The sequence below is a fragment of the Myotis yumanensis genome, unplaced genomic scaffold (assembly GCF_028538775.1).
Source record: "Myotis yumanensis isolate MYYU_CA2020_CCGP unplaced genomic scaffold, mMyoYum1.0.hap1 SCAF_1, whole genome shotgun sequence".
NCBI lineage: Eukaryota > Metazoa > Chordata > Mammalia > Chiroptera > Vespertilionidae > Myotis > Myotis yumanensis.
The window spans coordinates 202,354,048-202,375,765 of NW_027223752.1; the positions used below are offsets into that span (position 1 = coordinate 202,354,048).

The 21,718-nt window shown below is 35.8% G+C and overlaps 1 protein-coding gene across 24 annotated transcripts in view; it reads right to left on the reverse strand.

Annotated features, from left to right (window-relative positions):
• ADGRL3 (adhesion G protein-coupled receptor L3) overlaps positions 1–21,718 on the reverse strand; it is a 764,879-nt gene that overhangs the window by 587,083 nt on the left and 156,078 nt on the right. For all 24 annotated transcript variants that reach the window (XM_070395881.1, XM_070395997.1, XM_070396008.1 and 21 more), the window contains exon 2: positions 14,024–14,092. The gene's annotated coding sequence lies outside the window, so the exon portion shown is untranslated. The remainder of the gene's footprint in view (positions 1–14,023; positions 14,093–21,718) is intronic.

Here is a 21,718-nt window from a genome sequence, read left to right on the forward strand (position 1 = left end):
CTCCTTCCATGTTAACATAACAAGTGTCTTTTAATGTAATTTGATATATGTTTACTCCCATCAAGGTAAAAAATACCCAACATTGGTTGATCTAGAATGTCATAAAAGACAGAAATAATTTCTTATTTTAAATTAAAAACTTACTATTTTTAATGGCAGAAATGGACCAGCATTATAATTGAGTTTGCATTCCATATTTTATTATTATATTTATTTACTTATTGAGTTGAGAAAGACATCAATTTGTTGTTCTACTTATTTATGCATTTATTGGTTAATTTTTGTGTGTGCCCTGACCAGCGGTCCAACCTAAAACCTCAGTGTACTGGTATTTGGGTAGACACTAAGCTATCTGGCCAGAGCCTGCGTTCTAGTTTTCGAACATTAATACATATATAATGAAGGGGAAATGTAATGATTTTAATTACAAACTTTATTAACAGTTCCCTTTCTGCTATAGCTAAAGCTAAAAAAAAATACTTGTCATTGGGTATCAAGTATACACAGAAACTGTGAAGAGCATTTGGGTGAAAGGCACACTGTAGGTAGCACTTCACAAGTAAATCCTTCCACTCTTTAGCTAAAAATAGGCTATAGTAAATGCAACTTAAAAATGATCTCAAGTCAGATGTGGTCTTCAATTTATGGTGAATACAGTTTGGTGGACACCATTAGCTCATTATTCCTCATTTGCCTCTTAACGTGAGCACAATGTGCTCTCTCAGAAGATGGGATAAAAAACAACCTATTAGTGTCACTCTTTCAAAACTAACAGTTAAGCTATACCCCTCCATATCAATGTTTTAAAAATTGTTTTACATTAAACATTGTTGACATTCCACTGTAGTCCATGCCAGTTAAAAGCTTTTCAGCTACCTTATAATTTTCTTTTTTTTTACTTTTATTTATTTGCTTATTGATTTCAGAGAGGAAGGGAGAGAGATAGAGAGATAGAAACATCAATGATGAAAGAGAATCATTGATTGGCTGACTCCTGCATGTCGGGGGGGGGGGGGGGGGGGGGCTGAGCCTGCAACCTGGGCATGTACCCTGGCCGGAATCAAACCTTGGACCCTTTAGTCTGTAGGCTGACACTCTATCCACTGAGCCAAACTGGCTAGGGCTAATTTTTTTTATCTTTTCCAAATGGGTTACAACTGGCTATTACAAGAAAACTTTGTTTTTATATTTTGCTGAATGGATATAATAAGATATAATAGCCCTCCTATTTGTATTATATTTATTGTATAGGATTAACCTAATAATATGCTTAAACTTCAAGGAGAAAATATACCAGTTGAGATAAAATGCAACTGAAATAATGTAGTACAGTAAAGCTAAGCTATTAGAAATTATCTATACAACTGTTGGCCCAGGGATAACTTTTCAGAAGCTATATCTATAGCTAAGGTTTTTAATACACTTCCGCCACTCTTGTCCTACTAGCAAAGCTTTTCAAAGGTGGTATCAGAGGGAATTATTGCTAAAATATTTACTGGTAAAGGTGTAATGATCAGAAACGTTAGCTTTCTTTGGATATTTATATATGCTGAGAATAAACATTGAACTTTCAAATACTTATCACTAGATTATCCATAAACTGTCAGTCCAAAAATATTGCTAATCTAGTATATTTAATCAGGGAAGAAATTAAATTGAAATGAAAAAATCTATTAAAAACTTCACTTGTGGAATAATTAATAACAAAAAGTATTTCTTTACTTGTGACTGAGAACACTGAGATGCAATATAACAAAAAGTGTTTGTCTACAAAATTCAATTTCTTCACTAAAATTTATAATGGAGAGATTACATGATTACACATGCATTACAACCAAGTTTTACAAAAATCTAGCCATTCACAATTTTTGGCAACAAAACCAGCAAACAATTACTTGCTTCCATTACACTTGTAAGAGGCAATTTGAGAAGCTACTCCCTAGGAATTAAATTTTGTGTATAAACATTTTAGTTAATTGCCTTATTGTTCTCAGAACATTGAAGGCAGCACTAAACCAAACCAAGAAATCCAATTTCTTTATTTCTTTTTTTTTTCTCAAGCAATTAAATTCTCTTTCACTAACACATTTTAGACCCAAGAAAAAATGCACATATTATATACTAGATGGATTGGAAAGATATAAAAGAAACTATTATTTAAGTATAAAATTTATAATGTTTTAAAGAAGAAAACTGCAGTTCTCCCAGGACAAATAATTTCTAAAAGTATATATTTCAAAGATTTATGTAAAAGTTCACTGCTGAGAGCAGTGGTGTTTTGAACAGTTCACAGAATGCTGTAGCTATTCGTTCTAGACCTCTCCATTTTTTTATCAGACTGTCTTATCCACCTTTAATGCAATGAATCTCTCATATACCTAAGAGATGTTGTTCTTTAAAATAACAGTATCACATTAATATCTGTATAATTATAACATGTAATAACGTAAAAATGGTCCGTTAACATGTCCTCAGATTTCTTCTTTAATATCTTTACCTGATACTCTATCACTCAGGAAAAAATATATTCCCCAGCACAGGTCATTCATTATTCTCTCTTAAAATGTCCATTCTCTCTTCTCTAGTAAAATCATTCTCCTATGGTACCACTTCTGCAAAACTTTCCCAAGGTCTTTTATTCTGAATCAATTGCTCCTTTTCCTCATGCTTCTATTATGGTACTCAACATATTACAGTAGAGCTAATTATACCTATTGCTGTACTCCCAACTAGTCTTGATCTTCTCGAGGTCAGGATAGCATGATCACTACTCCAGAACTTAGCAGAGGTCTTATGCACACTACACACTGATATAAGATGTACTAAATAATTACACGTTCACATAAATTACAATTGGGTTGTAATCTTCATCCTCGTCAAGATTTATGATGACATTCCTCAGTCTTTGAAATATGTTAACGTAATGAAGTAGTATTTATTCTGCATTAAGCAAATATAACCAAAGGTGATGTCTTTAAGCAGATTCCTCTTCTTGTGAGTATATAAGCTTGAAATTGTTTAGAATAATGGATATTTACTCTGAAAAAATGGAGAGTTTAGTATCACACCTGTTTCATAATTAATGAGGGACATTAATTTAAAACATTTTTTGACATTGAAAACTCTGAAAATTTTTTCAATAATAATTTTCAAGATCCTATAATACGAACAAATGGGGATATGAGTTTACATGTACCCTTGTATTTAATTAATATAAAACAACATCCAGAATTTTTTAATTATTAAATTTTTGAAAAACAATTAGGGAAATCAGTGATTATAATACCTTCAAGCTTTCTGGAACACTTAGTGGATTTTTTCCAAGTACAAAAACTAATTTTCAAAGTCATATATATTTTTTAGGTTTCTGAAAATATATTTTATATATCCTTGTTTCCTAACATGTTATATTAAACACACACACTTACTTTTTCTTCTGAATGACCCAAGATCATCACAGAATTGCAGCATCCTATTTTTTTAAAAAAAGCAAGAATGTCCTTTATGGATAATATAATGCTGTTCTCACTAATTGGACAAATGAGAATTCTACAATCCAGAGAGATTATATGATGTGCCCTGGGTCTCACAGCAAGTTAATGGCAAGACCAGGCCTAGAGTGAAGGAAATTTGACCCAGCATTCTTCCTAATAAAAAACACATTTGCAAAATGGGTATCGCTCAGAGCCTCTTAGATACATAATGAAACTTTGCTCTGATATAGAGTAGACCCAGCCTGCTATATTTACTAAATTTTTCTGACTTTTAATGCTTATTTGTTCCCTATCCTTAATATACTATATTAGATTCATATTAGTTTTCACTATTTCTTTTTTTTTTTTAATAATTTGGTAAACTTAATCTGCTGGGTCTTAGATGCTGGGTGACCACATCTGTTAGAACATATTGTAAAATAAATTCTCAATGAGGGCCTTCTCTATGTAAATGAGCTTTAGATAGAATAAAAGATCTAAAATACATCTAGAGCAGAAACAGTTAAGCTGTAGTTTCTGTAGTTAGTTGTTTTGGGATCATTCACTAAAGGAATCAAGATACACTCCTAAAAAAAGTGAATATCAAGAAAGGAAAGCTAATAAAAGCTTCTTTTTGCACTTAGATGATGTAATTTTTCCTACCCAAATGCAGAGACCAATAAAAGCAGTTCTTTCCATAGTCAAGCTAGTTTTTTTTTTTAAAAAAATCACTATTTTACTCAGCACTTGAAGTGTAAAATTTTTGCACAACTCCAATTTATAATAGCAATGGCACCTAAAATAGAAATAAAATATAAACGGGAACAAAATATGGTAAGAAAAATAAAACAAAAATAATTTTAAAAATAAATATATACATTTATCATATGACCCAATCCAACTCTTGGGTATTTATCCTAGAGAAATAAAAATGTATGTGTATACACACATGCACATACACACAGCATATAAATGTTTATAGGAACTTTATTACCACCAAAAGATTAGAAACAACCCAAATGTTCTTCAACAGGTAGATAAATAAAAGAATTGTGAGACGTCCACAAGATGGAGTACTGCCCAGCAATAAAGAACAAATACATTATTTATATCCTGCAAAACAAGGATGAATCTCAAAGGCATTATGATGAAAGAAGCCAGTCTCAAAAAACTTCCTACTATACGATTCATTTATAGGACATCTGAAAAATACATAAATATAGAAATGAAGACAGATACATGGTTGCTAGGGGTTAGGGACAGAGAACTACAAAGGGGCAGCATGAGGGAATTTTTAGGTGATCAAAATACTTTGTACCCTACTTGTGAGCAAACACAATTCTATCAAATCTTACATCTCAGAACTGTAGATAGAAAACAAACAAACAAACACAAGCACTGATAGACAGCCAGATATCTAGACAGATAGACAGACAGATGACAGTCACAGTTACATGGGTATATAAGTATGTTAAAATTGCTCAAACATTTATAATGGGTAATTTTAAAGGACCGTACTCAATAAAAATTTTTAAATGTGGACACTCAATTTAAAAAATCATGAACAATTCCCTGTCCTATAAAAAATTTGAGAGTAATAGACTCTTTTTACCTTCTAGCTGTGGCACAAAATCCCCTATCTATAAATATTTACAGCATAGAGCAGCTCTCATTCTATTCAATATAGCATCCCTGATTCAGGAGAAAATAAGCAGCCTTTTCTGAACCATGATAAAATGTTTCCAATGCCATGGATTAGAGGCAACAGAGGACAGTTTAAGATAAAGGAGATCTGGTGAAGTACAAGGATGAGGACATAAGCTTCTGTCTGGGCCACTGCTGGTTCAGGGTTTAACCATAAAAATCAGAAATGATGGAATGTGAGCACTGCGATTATCTTAGAGGTTATACTTCCTGCACACCTCGCTGTTCAGCACTGTTCTGAATGAAATACGATCATTTTAAGTTGAGGTTGATGGCTGAGGTAAGTGGTAAGGAGCATGCTACTATACAAAGAAATTGAAATTTGTAATTAATATACAAAGAAAATTGTATTTTTACATTGAAAATGATTTTTCTGCCTTAATTTTAATAAGACATTTCCTAAATGACAAGCTTTCATCAGACATTTAAAATATAACATTTAAAAATGATTAAAGAAAGGTGAGGATACAGGTAAAGTGACCGCTTCTGAAAGTGAATCCTGATTTTTCACATGTGTATCAAAAGCTTTAAAATAATTCCACTGCTATAAGCTGCTATTCCAGGAAATAATCACTTATGTACCAAAAGATTTATATGAATATATGCCTTCCTCAGTAACATTTATGATGAGTAAAATGTAGTGTGATGCTAGCAAAAAGGTACTTGGCCATGTTATAAAGCAATAAATATGTTTATGTTTATTTATTTAAAAGCTAACTAAGAATTTACACCAAACGGTTAATCATGGATTTCTCTGGAGATGGGATAATGGATAACATTAATATTCTCTCTTTGCAACATTTTCTAAATTTTCTATAATGAGTATACATTAATTTTATAACATAAAATGTAATATTAAATATTTATGGTTAAACGGTTAGATTATAAAATTTAGTTATTATAAAACATAAACTTTTTTTACCAGAAACCTTTAGTGAGAAAAGCTATATGCACCAAAAACCTATAATAATAAAAGCATACTATGCTAATTAGACCAGATGACCTTCTGGATGAAGCCAGGGCTGCAAGGGAAGCCCAGGTCCCATGTGCCAGAGGGAAGCCCAGGTCCCGAGTGCCAGAGGGAAGCTGATGCTGGCAGCCAGGGGAAGGAAGGCCTACTCTTGCATGAATTTCGTGCATCGGGCCTCTAGTACTAATATAAGGATATTCAGTAATTGGTTATACTTCTTTAACTGTTGTAAAATTATTAAAAATAGGTTTTATTTTTGTATTCCTGTGGTTTTGCATGTGCTCCATTTGCTGTTCATTGTTTCATAGTCAATTCTGCGGTGTTAGCAGTGGCTGACAACGTTTGCTCTGCTCAGCTGACTGGCAGCTATCATTCCAATGCCAGACTTATCTTTATGCAAATTTTCCAAAAGGTCACCATTTATGCGTGTAAATTCTGAAGGGCACTAACTCTACAGCTGACAGATTCTGACAGCCACTATTTCTCCAAGAATGGAATAAGCAGGGATAACTGTCTGAATAATTAATGTGCTTTTACTCTGCCCATGGCCAGTTTTTACATTCTGCACTTTCTGAATGTATTTTTTTAATTAATTAGAAAATATGATTTCATAGCAAACCAACGCTCTCCTTTTGAATTCAGTAAACACTGGGTAAAAAAAAGTGAGATACCTTCAGTTTAAAGTGTTATATCTGTAGAGATCTCTCAAACCTAAATATAAAAATTAACATCTAGCTCTGGATATCATTTCTGTAAAAAACAAGCACTATTATTTCTGCATAAACATTATTATTTTGTAAACACACACAAAGAATCCTGCTACCTAAAGGTCAGTAAACTATGCCACACACAATCAGGGTGGCCAGTTTTAAACCTTAGACTCATTCCACTGAGACTTCAACTTTCTCTACTGAAATGCAATCATTCACTAAGACCTCTTAATTTGACCTCTGAAGAGTCTCAAATTTGTTATTACGTCTCAATCCCCAATGTTGTTGCCTTAAACCCAATCTTAATTATACCTCACCTGAGTTGTTGTAAATATTCCCAGATATCCTCCTGCTTTTAGCCAAACAGTTACCGACATACCTCCAAAGTTACATTTCTAGTATCCAAAACCATGAGGAAAGGAAAAACAAAAACATAAACAAAAACACAAAAAACAACACAAAAACAGAAACTAAAAAATATTACAAGGAAAAATATTTAGATTATATTAATTAATTAATGGGAAGAGATCATCAACAAAATTATATGAAATGTGGTAATATGTGGTCTGGAGAAGAAAACAGGGGAGAGGACAGAGGGTGTCTCCAGGCAGTTTCAGTTTTAAATAGGATGTTCAGGGAAGGCTGCCATGAAAAAAGAATATCTGAAGCCTAGGGAATAAGGCATGGAAATAACTAGGGAGAATGTGATTGGCACAGGGAACAAGGGCTCAAGTACAGTGGCTTTGTGTGTTCAGCAAACCACAATGTAAACAGGGCAGCTGGAGTAGATAGAAGGTTGAAGATGAACATGTCTCTGAGCGAGGTATAATAAAGACAGTGGACAACACCAACAAAAAGGCTGTTCCAATTCCCCAGGTGAGAAGGGATTGTGATATGGACCAAGGTGGTAACCAAGGAGGTGATCAGAAGTCAGAGAGAAAGTGCAGATGTGTGTGCAATATGTGCTAAAGAAAATCCAACAATTACTCCAAGGATTCTTGCCTAAGGATTTGGATGAATGAGCCATTAACCAAAGCTTTTCTTGGAGTGATGTTTCTGAATAGGCTTTGTCATTTTGAAAACTAGTTTGACACTGAGGTTAAATACATTCCAAGAGGTCATTTACTGTGGACAGTATTTCTCCAGTACATCTTTCCTTTGAGGTTTAAGAAATTATTATAGAAACATGTAATGCTTAGAAATGCCAAACTAACTCTATTCCAAACTCTATGTTGAAGCACAGAGGATAAGGTCTAGCTTCAAAACTTCACTTTCCTCTCAGATTTTCTTTTGTATCTTATGAAAATAGAATTTGAGGTTCTTAAGGCTAATAGTGGCAGGAGGGGTTGACCAGTCTACAAAGGCGCATGAGAGAAGTTCTGGGAGTCATGGATATGTTTTTTATCTTGACTTTGGTGGTATCTTACACAATGTGATGTGTTTATGAAAATAAAATTATGAATTAAAAAGAATGAGTTTATTATGCATAAGTTATACATCAATAAACCTGACTTTTTTTTAAAAATCCAGCAAGTATTATAAATTGGCACATGTTGGAAAAGCATTTATGTTGTCCAAATGTGAAGTGAGTGTCTCATATTACATAATATGTTCTAACACTTATCTTTTCTGATTAAAGCAATGTTCCTCAGGCCATCTTCCAATAGTATTTGCTGACACAAGAATACCTCTTTATTTGTTGCCATGCAATTTCTCTTGCATGATTTCAGCCATGTTCACCACAGCAGGAAGGACTAGGGTTTCCCCAATGACTTTATTCCTTCCCTGCAGGAAATCTCAAATAAGGCTTCTAAACATTTATCATAAAGTTTGATGGAAATTTGTAGGTGACTCAATTGAACATGACTTTAAACATTACTGAAAATGCCAGAGAAGTTTGCATCTGTGTTTCAGATATTAATTTATTAAGAATAGTCTTGGCTATTCTTATTGCTGTATACTATCATTAACTTACACCTCAAGACAAAATATGTACTTAGGACAAGTTTAATCACTTATGATATAAGAGACAAAGCCCTATTTTACAATCTTCTTGTTAATTTTAAGTGTTTAGCTAGCTCATTAATAAATCTGAGGTTATTAATGTTTATATCATACTAGAGGCCCAGTGCACGAAAGTCGTACATGGGTGTGGTCCCTAGGCCTGGCTGTCAATGGAAGCGTGAGTGTCTGGCATGGAAGGGCAGGTCCCAGCTGACCTCTGGGCCCGGGACAGCACCTGGGCCCCTGGGCCCACGTGTGCCCCCCTCCACCTGAGTCATGGCACCCGAGTTGAGTCCCCATGTGGAGATGCAGTGAGCGCAGCCGACTCCACAACCGAGGCGCAGTGTGGGCCTCTAGGCCACCCAGTGGTGCCACACAGAAGCCGGGCGGGCAGCGCACTGTCTCCTAGCCAGCCTCGCAGACCGGCTCCTGCGTGAACCCACAGGGAGCCCGAGTGGCCCCTGCGGTCCCAGCGGCTGCAACCTGGCTCACCCAGGAGAGGCCGCGTGGGTGCAGGGAAGGCTCCTCATGGGCTTCTGGCCCTGGCATCCTGGGGGATGGTAGCAGGTGGAGTGAGAGTGAGCTTGGCGGACACCGCACATTCTGACTGCACCTCCATCCCCGTCACCCATGCCCCCAGGTAGCCGGCAAGAGGTCACAGAGCGTCACCAACACCCACCATGCTCCATGCCGCCCCCTGGTGGTCAGCACATGTCATAGTGAGCAGTTGACCTCCTGGTCTCCTGGTCTCCTGGTCAAACAACCACCCGAGGGGACAATGTGCATATTAGGCTTTTATTATATAAAACATTAAATCTGAAAAATATCCTATAGTAGGAGTAGGAAGAATATTCTTTTTTTTTTAATTGTAGACTTGGGCAAGTAGTAATCAAACAATCTACATTTTGTAATTTTTATTTAACACTTCATAAAATCAACTGTCTAAATATGAGGACTAGTCTATTTAAAATTGATAATAATTCCATTAGTGCACTTATCCAAACACATGCAACATCAATACACTAAAATACTCTTAAAAATAAACATTGCCATCAAAATCCAATGAGATTCTACTTGACATCCATTTGGATGGCTATAATCCAAATGACAGACAGTAATAACTTTTGGCAAGGATATGGCGAAATTGGAACACTCATGTATTTCTGGTGTAAATGTAAAATGGGGCAGCCACTTTGTAAAATAGCCTTGACATTCCTCAAAAGGTAAAATGTAGTTATCATATCACCCAGCAATTTTACCCCAGGTATAGATCTAAAAGAAATGAATACATATAACTACACAAAAACTTGTGCACAAATACTTGTAGCAGGATCATTCCCAATAGCCAAAATGTGTAAGAAACCCAAAGTCCATCAACTAATACACGGATGAAAAATGTGATATATACATATCCTGCAATGGAATGTTATTCAGACATAAAAAGAAATTAAGTACTAATTCATACAACAAGTATGAAACTTAAAAACATTGTGTTCAGTAAAAGAACCATACAAAGGGTTATGCATTATATAATTCCATTTCGGTGGTAAATCCACAGAGGCAGAAAGTATATTATTTTGCCAGAGGAGGGCAGGGGGGAGGGAAGTAACTTTTCATGGGTACAAGGTTTATTTTAGGAATGAAAAAAATGGTTTGGATTAGACAGTGGAGATACTCATACAACTTTGTGAATATACAAAAACCCACTGAATTATATACATTAAAAAGGTGAATTTATGATATATGAATATATCAGTTAAAAAACAAGGAAGCAAATACTGCCAATCATTCAACACCATGCAACACTGTAAAAGTTCCTATGATTCCTACAGAAACTTCATATTTAGGGGACTATAACAGTCATTATATTAAATGGTATAAGATCTTAATTCTTTTTTATTTTCCACCAGGAGAGGTTCTAAAATGTTCTACTCAAAACTCTATGGGTACCATTAAGTTAATAATCCATTCTAGGGATTAGGATGGAAAATTAAGCTTTATTATGGCAAACCTGATATTCCATGGACTGTTCCAAAACTATTTTTCCAGACTCATCTCTTAACATTGTCCAACCACATGTGCCTAATCCTTTAGCCACACCAGACATATCAATCCTTCATTTGCCATCCCTTGCTCCTTCGTGACCCTTTTCAAAAACTATTCTATTGGCCTGGAATGCATGACCTCACCCTCCCTGCCTTAACAATGCCTCAGAGAATTTCACAGCTTCCATGAGGTTTTAAGAGCCTCCACCAAAAGTGACCTGCACCCCCACCTTTTTGTCTCCTTACAGTTTGTCCTTGACTTTTTTAAAATGTATATAATAATTTCCATAGAGTTTCAATTTCCCACCAGCATTTATTTTCTCCAGAGCAAGCGGATCAGATATTGCTTGGCTTTAGTTTTTTTAAAATGATTAAAATAACCTATTTTTAATTTATTTCTTTCCCTAAGTACCAAAATCCATTTCATATGCAAGTCAGTAACAGAATGTCTGAAAATGTATGTTAATGTATAAATAAGCTAGTAAATATAAATAAAATCAATTCAATCAAATCTATTCTGGAATATAGGAATGATACTAATTTGCATTGTGAATAAATGTGGAAAGAAAGCAGTGACAATGAAACTAAGATAAAAATATCACAAGAAGGAATAACAATTGTACAAGTTAGTGCCTACAAAGGCAAGTGCAGTATTTTTATAGTCTAAGCTACTCCTTACCTTACCCTAAAAAGAAAAACAGAAAACCTTTGAAACAGATTGATAATAATTTATAAAACATATTATATCAGCAATTCAAAATGAACATGATTTAGTTTAATATGAAGAATAATAAAGTTAATACTTCTAATTTAAGGCTATCTATACATATAAAAGCCAAGCAACCAGAAAGCCAGAATGACCAGAACGTCTGGAACAACCGGTTGCGATGATGCACACTGAGGCCGGCCAACTGGCTCAATCTGGGGGCGGCCCCTCCCCATGGCTGGTCCTGAATAGAACAGGGATGGGGCCTGCGGCCAACCACCGGCAGTCCCTACCCCCAGCCAGCTCCACCCCCGATCGGCCCCTGAAATCCCAATCAGGGGCAGGGCCGGCCGGCCAACCTCCTGTGTCCCCTACCCCCGCACTGGCCTGGCCAGATCAGCCCCAATTCAGGGCGGGCTGGCTGGACCCCACCTGTGCACGAATTAGTGCACTGGGCCTCTAGTCCTATAAAATAAAACCCTAATTTGCAAATCGACTGAACTGTGGAACAACTGGTCGCTATGATGCACACTGACCACCAGGGGGAAGACGCTCAATGCAGGAGCTTCCCCCTGGTGGTCAGTGCTCTCCCACAGGGGTTGTGCTGCTCAGCCAGAAGCCGGGCTCACGACTGGCGAGCGCAGCAGCGGTGACAGGAGCTTCTCCCGCCTCTGACACAGCGCTAAGGAGTAGCAAGCTTGGCTTCTGGCTGAGCAGGGCTCCCACAGGGGGAGTGCCACTCATCCAGAAGCCGGCTCACAGCTGGCAGGCTCACAGCTGGTAAGTAAAGCAGCAGTGGCGAGAGGAGCCTCTCCCAACTCCGCAGCAACACTAAGGACCCCTCGGGGGATGTCCGACTGCCAGCTTAGGCCATCCCCCGAGGGGTCCTGGACTGCGAGAAGGTGCAGGCCAGGCTGAAGGGATCCCCCCACACCCCTAGTGCAACAAATGTTGTGCTCTGGGCCTCTAGTATCCTATATAAAAAAAAAACCTAATAGGCTAATTAGACCAAAGAGCCGAACGACCTTCTGGACAAAGCCTGGGCTGTGAGAGGCTGCAAGGAAATGCAAGGGCCAGCCGGGCTGGAGGGGCCAAGCTTCTTGCACGAATTTTGTGCATCAGGCTTCTAGTTTAAAATAACTGACATTATAGACAATACAAAGTTGCTCTCCAGAAATTAATTTCAGTAACTTCAAAAAAAGAGGAAATTCCAACTTCACTGTTGAATAAATATTATAAAGGCCTAGTTTGTCTTCAAATTGAGGAGACAGAAGTCAGCTATGTGGACAGGGACATGGACCAGGGGGTGTAGGAAATAAAACTAGGTGGAGTTTCTAAGGTACCCCAACTGAGCAGGTAGGGCCAGAGGCATGAACTTTAAGGTGTATGGATATTGCTAAGACAGGAAGCTGCAGATAACCAATCACAAAGCAGTATGGTGTATAAACCAATCCCAAGTATGTCAGGAGCTGGCAAGGCTGTTTCCACTCCCTAAATTAAAAGGTGCTATTTCCTCTTATCCTCAGCACGCAATGGGTTCATTCCTGGTGCAGGAGAGCACATCCCTGCACCCATGTGGCTTATGGCCATGTGGGCCTTCACACATGGACTAATAGACCGTAATTAGCTTGGATGGAAACTACTCCCCATTTTAACATGGAAAGAAACCCTGGACACTGCCCTGCTCCTGGAACCCCAGCTACACCTTTTCCAGGACAGGCCTCTCCCAATAAACTTTGGTTCCATTAATCGTTTTTGTCCACAACTTCATTCATGACAAGAACCAGGCTCAAAACACCCACATGTTTTGGTTTCAAAATGATTTTCTGAAGAACATGCACATATGCATGCTGGCCTAAGGTTATGTTCTTCAAAATCTTTTATGATGAACTCTATAAATATATTTGTAATAAATAAAAACATTATTTCTCAAAATAAATTACTTGCTAATATTCACATTTCCTAATATTCACATTTATTGTCATGGATATGTAATTGAGAACAACGATAAATTAAACAAAAATAACTTTGATTGTGTTGGTATACATGCAGGAATTAAAAACAGAATTCTGAATAGTTATCAGACATTTAAGATAGTATAGTTATTTGCCTTTCCAAAGAGGTAGAGAGCCAATAAAATTATTTATTTTTAGTAGCTCCTTTATATTTAATATAGCTGGAATATAATTCCTCACCACAGCAAATACTTTGAACTATATTATTTACATATTTGTCCACAAGAAATATCAATTGATTTTCCAAAACATGTAAAATTTAACTCTAATAACTCATTATACAATATCAATTTTCAATGTGACACTCATAAAAGAATATACAAACTTGAATATAAGTAATTTAAATACACTTGTAAGTTACTAACAAATGGATTGGCAACAATAATCTACAATTACCTTAATGTGGTTTTCAGTTGTTAAACATCCATGTTTTTTTCCTCCAATTTACTGAACATTTAAACACTTCTGTAAAAACAAACAAAAAATACATTATATTAATGATGAAAAATACTTTATTTTATGGCTCTAGTTGTAGTACTATTTGAGTAGGTTTTTATATTTTTCATTGTTTGCCAGTATAGTTTTCCCCCACAATGTATAAGGTACTAATGTAGCAGAAAAACCATGGTATAGAAACAATATTTGATTTACATGTGACACCTTTTCCTCCATGATCTACTTCACTACAATGTTCACTCAGAAAAGGTAATGAATTTGGTACATAAGAAATTTAAATATTCTCCTAATTAAAAGAACACACGAATTTTTTCAAACATATTCCGAGATTTCCAATAACTATTCTGGTATGTTGCAACAGGCTCTTCAAGCTAAGACCCTAGGATGCATCTAATCACTTTTACCTAGAGAGAACTGCTGTGGAAAACAAACAAACAAAAACACACACACAAAAAAAACCGACAAAACACTGGGAAACTCCGTAGTACATTTTGCTATCGAACCATATATGCACACAAACATACACATTAGTACATATTCTCTATGTACTAATGTGTACATACGCTGAGGCTGTAATTATAATAATAATCTAAACAAATTCAGATTTTAATCATATTAGAAAGAAAGAAGTAAAAAATGTAAGTTTAGTTAAATGGTAGATTTACAAGAGGGATTGTCTTCATTTTCTTTAAATTTCCACAATGTTTTTGTATTTCTTTTATTATTGTTTTCTTATTGAACTAATAATCAACATGTCAGACATTTCACACAAAAAAGGTATGATGTCATTCAAGTGTTTCTTTGGAATTTCAATGTTTTCTAATGGTTCTATCAACCAGTCATATCAATTTTTAAACTTTCTGGTGAGTCATAGTGCTTCGTACAAGCATCGGATGCATTAGTTAATTGTGGTACTTAGTATATATTATGCTATTAGAGTATTATGCTATTAGCAGGAGGTTAATTAACTATATACATGCCAAACAATGACAGTTCATTATCTATGGATAAGAAATTATATTTTGTCAGATAGTGATTAGCATAAACTAAAAATTAAGTTCTTTTTGCAGAATCACTATTGATTAAAATTACACATACACATAAATAGAGGAACATATTCACTAATAAACATATTATATTTTGTTTAAGGATTTGAAAATATTAAAGCAGTGGAATTCACTGCATTTTTTCTACTTAGTATCCACCATACATGGCCAATTTGTGAGATTTTTTTTTTTTTTTTTTTACCACAAAAGCAATCTAAGTCCATATTTATTTATTTTTTAAATATATTTTATTGATTTTTTACAGAGAGGAAGGGAGAGGGATAGAGAGAAACATCGATGAGAGAGAAACATCGATCAGCTGCCTCCTGCACACCTCCCACTAGGGATGTGCCCGCAACCAAGGTACATGCCCTTGACCGGAATCGAACCTGGGACCCTTCAGTCCACAGGCCAACGCGCTATCTCCTGAGCCAAACCGGGTAGGGCTCTAAGTTCATATTTAAAGGCAGGCTTGTTACTAAACAGGCAATTGAAATCAATTCTTTAGTCACCTTCTTGTATTTCCCTGCACAACCATTATTTCAACAAATGGAGCATATTCAATAAATACCGGCTATTTACCTAAGGTAATTTTCTCTGGTTTTTTAAGAGTAAGCATATCTCTTCATAATTGATAATCATGGGTAATGACAGTACAAACTCTCCTACAGATATCCTCACCCTTTAAACCTTTTTACTTCCTTTAGGAAATACATTCTGAAATTCAAACATTAGTATTTACACATAGTTTTTCATATATCACCAGACCCACCAAAGACAGAACCAATAGGATCTTCCCTGATGCTCATGCTGAACCCTCTACCGTAACATGAATTGTTTGAGAACAGGGACTATGACTACTTTTTCAATTTGAAGTACCACTCCTTACAGAACTAAGAACTAGAGAAAGACAAGTATCACATGATCTCACTTAATATGAAATGTAATGAACAAATAAAGCAATGAACAAAAGAGATCCAGAGACATAGAGAAATGGATTAGACTGTTGAATCTCAGAGGGAAGGCAGGAGTGAGGTGGGTGGTAGGAGAGATCAACCAAAGAACTTGTATGCATGTATGTATAGCTCATGGACACAGAAAATAGTGTGGTGAAGGCCTAGGGGGAGGAGGGGTACAGGAGGGATAGAAGGGGTCAATGGGGTGGGGGGGAATTAAAGGGGACATCTGTAATACTTTCAACAATAAAGACAAATATTTTTTTTAAAAGGGCCTTAAAATGCTGATTGGGTAAACAAAACATTTACATTTTTTGGTTAAAAATATTATTGCAAACTGTCTATATTGGCTTCCCATAAATTGAAATCATGAACCAAAGTGGCCATTATATGTGTCTTTAAATTTGTTTGGATAGCTATCTTTATAGGACCTTTTGCTTTCCTTTTTGTATAAAAGAACAGAGTATCTTCAATTTACAGTTTGACTAGTCAACAACTAAGTGATTCATTCTCTGAACTACATCCACTTAAGGCACTTAAGAGTTAGTAGACAACTCAAAGGAAAAAACAAGCTCACACAGGGTCCCTTAGCCTCCTAAGAGTTAGTAGGCCAAGCCTGAGTGAAAACACGGGAAAGGAAAACGGGAGGAGACAAATAGTAAGAGAATTAGAAAACCTAACAGTCAGAAGAAGGTATCATATCAAATAGTACTATCAGTGTGAAGTAATAAGGTAAATTTCTAATTAATAAAATTGACCTACAAGGGATTGTAGAAAGGAGCTACTGTTACTATTTTTTGAGCAAAGTGGTCAAAAAGTGCTGACTGAGGATATAAAAATTGGGTGTTAATCCATACAAATATATTTTCATTACTGTTCAAATGACAAAAAAAGCAATTCCCTAGCAATTAGTATTGTGGTTCACTCTAGGCCTTTTGAATTTCATGAAAATACTTTGGTTATGAATACTAGACTGTTGTGATTAAAAATTAAACTTAAATTGGCCCAAGCTTTAGATAAAAAACCTTAAAAGCAAACACATCAAAATGGAAAATAAAATAAATTTGATTCACTGATTAAAATATAAACACCAGCAAAAATGAATGTTCGAGGTAAGTTTTCTAATACTGAGATAGCAAATTTACAAAGTAGAGCAACTTCATTATTCATTCATTCATTCATTCATCCATCCATCAAATATGTGCTGATTGCCCAGGCACTGTTCTAGGTGCTGTGGATCCGGCCGTGAAATGAACAGACAAAAGTAACACTCTGAGAGTTTATACTTACTTTCTAGATAGGGAGTAAGAACAGAATATGGGAGAAAGAGCAAGGCAGATAGTAACAGAAACAGAGAGACACGTTTTCATTTAAACAAACTTCTAAATTTTAAACACTTTTATTTTTTGAACACTTTATATTCTCAGTTAACCATAAAAAGTTTTGTGTTTTGTTTTAAGGATTGAAACACACTTTTTACACCCTCACTTAACCTTTACAAGAAAAAAATTGAGGTTGATATGAAGATGATCTTTATTTTACAAATAAATACTCCAGGACACCGAGGGGAAAGCCAGAATATGAACACAAGTGACCCAAACTCAGAGTCTATACTCTCAAGCTTCTCAAAGAGCGCCATACTGATTGGTGCCGTTTATATTAGAGAAGAGAATATTTATAAGTAAAGCAATATTAAATTCATTTTTAAATTGATTTTAGAGAGGGAGGAAGGGAGAGAGAGAGAAACATCAATGATGAGAGAGAATCATCAACCAGCTGCCTCCAGCACACCTCCTACTGGGGATCAAGCCCTGACTAAGAATCAAACCAAGACCTCCTGGTTCATGGGTTGACATTCAACTACTGAGCAACACCAATCAGGCAATAGTTTATTATTAGGGGAAAAGAACTGCACATAATAATCATCAAACCTTAATCAATGTATTACCCAACTTTTTACTTATAAAAGGCTGAAATTTTACATTTGGTATAAATGAACATCGGAATTTTATAATTAAGAAAAGAGAAGAAATCTATTTTGGTGACAATCAGTTTGTGTTCAACATAGAGAGGATGGGATGGGATGGGATGGGATGGGATGGGATGGGATGGGATGGGATGGGTTGGGATGGGGTAGGGTGAGGTGGGAAGGGAAGGTGAAAGGAAGAGCCCTTAATTAGTGTCTACTATATACCCAGCCATTGTGTAATATCGAGGATTGGAGCAGTATATATGAAGTTCTTGCCCTCATAGAAAAAAGCATCTATTTATTAAAATTATAACCAAGGACTAGGCCTTTTAATTATTTCCTTTTGTTTACAATTCAATTACACAGAGATGTTGTTGCACTGCCCACAGAGAAGTAGTAATGCCCGGATTAATCAGAAGCCCATGGCATATATAATGCCAGAACTCTCATCCCAGCAGGTGTTCGGCTAAGACATTGTACTGGAGTGGTTAATTTTTCCAGGGGTCTGCTTCTGCTATACTCTTCCATCTTAACCAAGATAATAAAGTGCAAGGCCATTATTATCTTCCAAGTATTCAAAACTACCTAAATCTCTCATATGCACAAGCACCTATTTTTTTGAGCCTGGGCTAGGACTGATTCCCAGATGCAGTAGCTTGTTCTTATGTAAAGATCTATGCAGCTATTGCCCTAGGACTGTGGTTGGCAAACTGCGGCTCATGAGCCACATGCGGCTCTTTGGCCCCTTGACTGTGAATCTTCCTAAGCCTTAGGAGTACCCTAATTAAGTTAATAACAATGTACCTACCTATATAGTTTAAGTTCAAAAAATTTGGCTCTCAAAAGAAATTTCAATCATTGTACTGTTGATATTTGGCTCTGTTGACTAATGAGTTTGCCGACCACTGCCCTAGGACATAATGGAGAAAATGTGACTTGCTGTGAACCATGTGCTATCAGCAGGAGTTCTAGCATTTTGCCACACACAGAAAAATGAGATGCTACCTCTGATGGGAGAAAATATGGTAAAATATACAATAGTGACTATTGAAGGCTAGAACCGATACCTAGAAAAGGACTCACTGCATAGAGGAGATTCTGTGTGGGCAAGATGGATCAATGGCTGGGGCCAGAGGATTTAAGCAGCCAATGCTCAAACCCTAAGAGACCGTTTGGCTTCCAGAAAAGTCATTTCCTCAGCCATGTACAGGGTGGTACAAAAGTAGGTTTATGGTTGTTTGTATGGAAAATAATATAACAAGTAATAAATAATAATACAAGTATAAACTGTGTTTCACGTCCTCACAACTGTAAACCTACTTTTGGTGGAAGTCATATTTGCCTCTGCTTGAGAAATAGCTTTCAAGTTGTCAATGTAAAAAGCAATCATTGAATTTAATACTTTTCCCTCCTCATAAATGGCTATGTTATCACTATAATTATACATAATATATTTGCTTCCTAGTCGTGGTTTCCAAATATAATAATAGAAAATATTGAGTTTCTTTCATTTATAATAAAATACTCTTACTCTCTATACTTTTAAATAATCATGTTCTAGTAAGATACACTGAAATCTACCCTATTTCTTATATCATAAAATAACAATTGTTTAAAAAGTACATTTATATTTTCTATGACAGAACAGTCCAACATAATTTGAACATTTGCTTTAAAAGTAATGAAAATATAACATAATATGTTAGTATTTAAGATGTTAAGAAGAGGATTATATAGATCAGTGTTCATCTGTTTCAATTTCAGTAGCAATATAGTGAATTTTTAATAATTATTTTTCAAAATACGAAGGAGTTAAGAAAAAAGAGTGGTCTCAAAATTCCTGTTAAATAAAGAACTACAATTCATAAATTACATAGAATTTTCCAATTATACCTCAACCAAGTGAAACTGGATGTTATTGCCTCTTTGAATATGCATTGTAAAGCACATACATGTTTTTATTTTTTAAGGTGGACAAACAAAAAGAAAAAATACACCTTCCTTGTTCTTTATAATATGTATGTTTTTGAAAGGTTGTATAAGAACAAATTCACTTTGAATGTATTGGAGATATTTGCTATTTAAATGATTTCTAAATAATTTTGAAATCCAATGCATAATAACCACCATTTTCTGTGTATTATTTTTTTGTCTTTTATTTTTTTGTAATCCTTATATTTTATTTTTTTAATTTTATGTTATTGTTTAAAGTATTACAAATAGTAGTACGTATGTCTCCTTTTTCCCCCATTGGCCTCCCCCTGGCCTCCCCTACTCCCCAGCACATGCCCTCACCACCCCACCCCCCCGCCCCCCGCCAGTGTCTTGTGTCCATTGGTTATGCTTATATGCATGCATCCAAGTCCTTTGATCTCCTACCTCCCCCAACCCTCCCCTGCCTTCCCGCTGTAGTTTGACACTGTGTATTATTAAACATTGCTCCATATCTCCTTCCCTTTGACTCCAGAGCATAATGTGGAACCTGGGAGCCAAGACTGTCTCAACCAGAATGACTTAGATAGTACACTTTCTGATTCATATGACAATTTCTTGAGAATTATAAATGTAGGAAATCTTATCATGTTTTATTTAATGTTCAAATTTAAGCAAACTTTTAAAATCAATTGAAGCAGAAATGTCAAAGTATAAAAAGGAATTTTTCTTTAAACATTACCCTATCCTTACTTAGCAGGGTTTTTTATTCACAAAAATGTACTTTCCAGTCACGGCTAATTTAGAGAAATAAAACAATGTAAACTCAAACTATCAAATATAAAGAAAATAGCCTAAAATTAAGTTATTGTGCCAACACATACTACCAAATATTTTCTACAGACCCAGGATTGAATTTTTAAAAAAGAAGTTACTGATTTTTTATATAGTTAGGTAGTTTCTGACTCTCTGTCCTAGAAAAGTTATCTTTATCTTCTATGACTAAGAGGCCGAACTGTCAGCTGATATCAATCCTAAGGAAAATCCAATATGCCAGAATCCTGAGTTTTACTGATGAGGAGAACCGTGTATCTAATGAAGTGTTCTCAAAGGTAGAAAAGAGTTCAGATTGCCAAAGCAGACACTGGCTCTCAGATGAGCTTTATCCCCAAATCCTCATTCCTTTGGTCATTTAAAAAAAATCAATAAATGGATTCTAACTAAAGTTTAAAAAGCTTCTGAGAAGTGACCTCTGCCAGAGTCTTTTGGGGATGTTCCAACTGTGCAGGGGGCAGTGGGAACAAAAGGCAGAAAGGAGAAAATAAATGCTTCTGCACAGTGAAAGAGAAATCTGGCTGGACAACTGAAGGGGATTAGTTTACATATCAACTATCAGATGACCACGGCACTGCTACTCTGCTTTCTCCTCTTGTTCCTGTTCCATTCTTACACTGCCTGTAGTTCATTGCATGAAGCTTTATTTCTCATTTTGTATAAGGCTTTAGGCAGGAAACCTTCAGTACCAAGATCTTTAGAATGGTGTGCTTTATATTCCACAGTAATAAGTCCTTTATCTGAGATTCCAACATCCGGAAATCAAATCAATCTAACATAGTCCTAAATAGGGAAGTACATTTGTTTTTAAAATCGTGTACTAAAACTCAATGAACTTGACTCATGGAGAGGCCCTCGATCAAGACCTGGTATTTCCTACAGAGTTCTAACCCTGAGA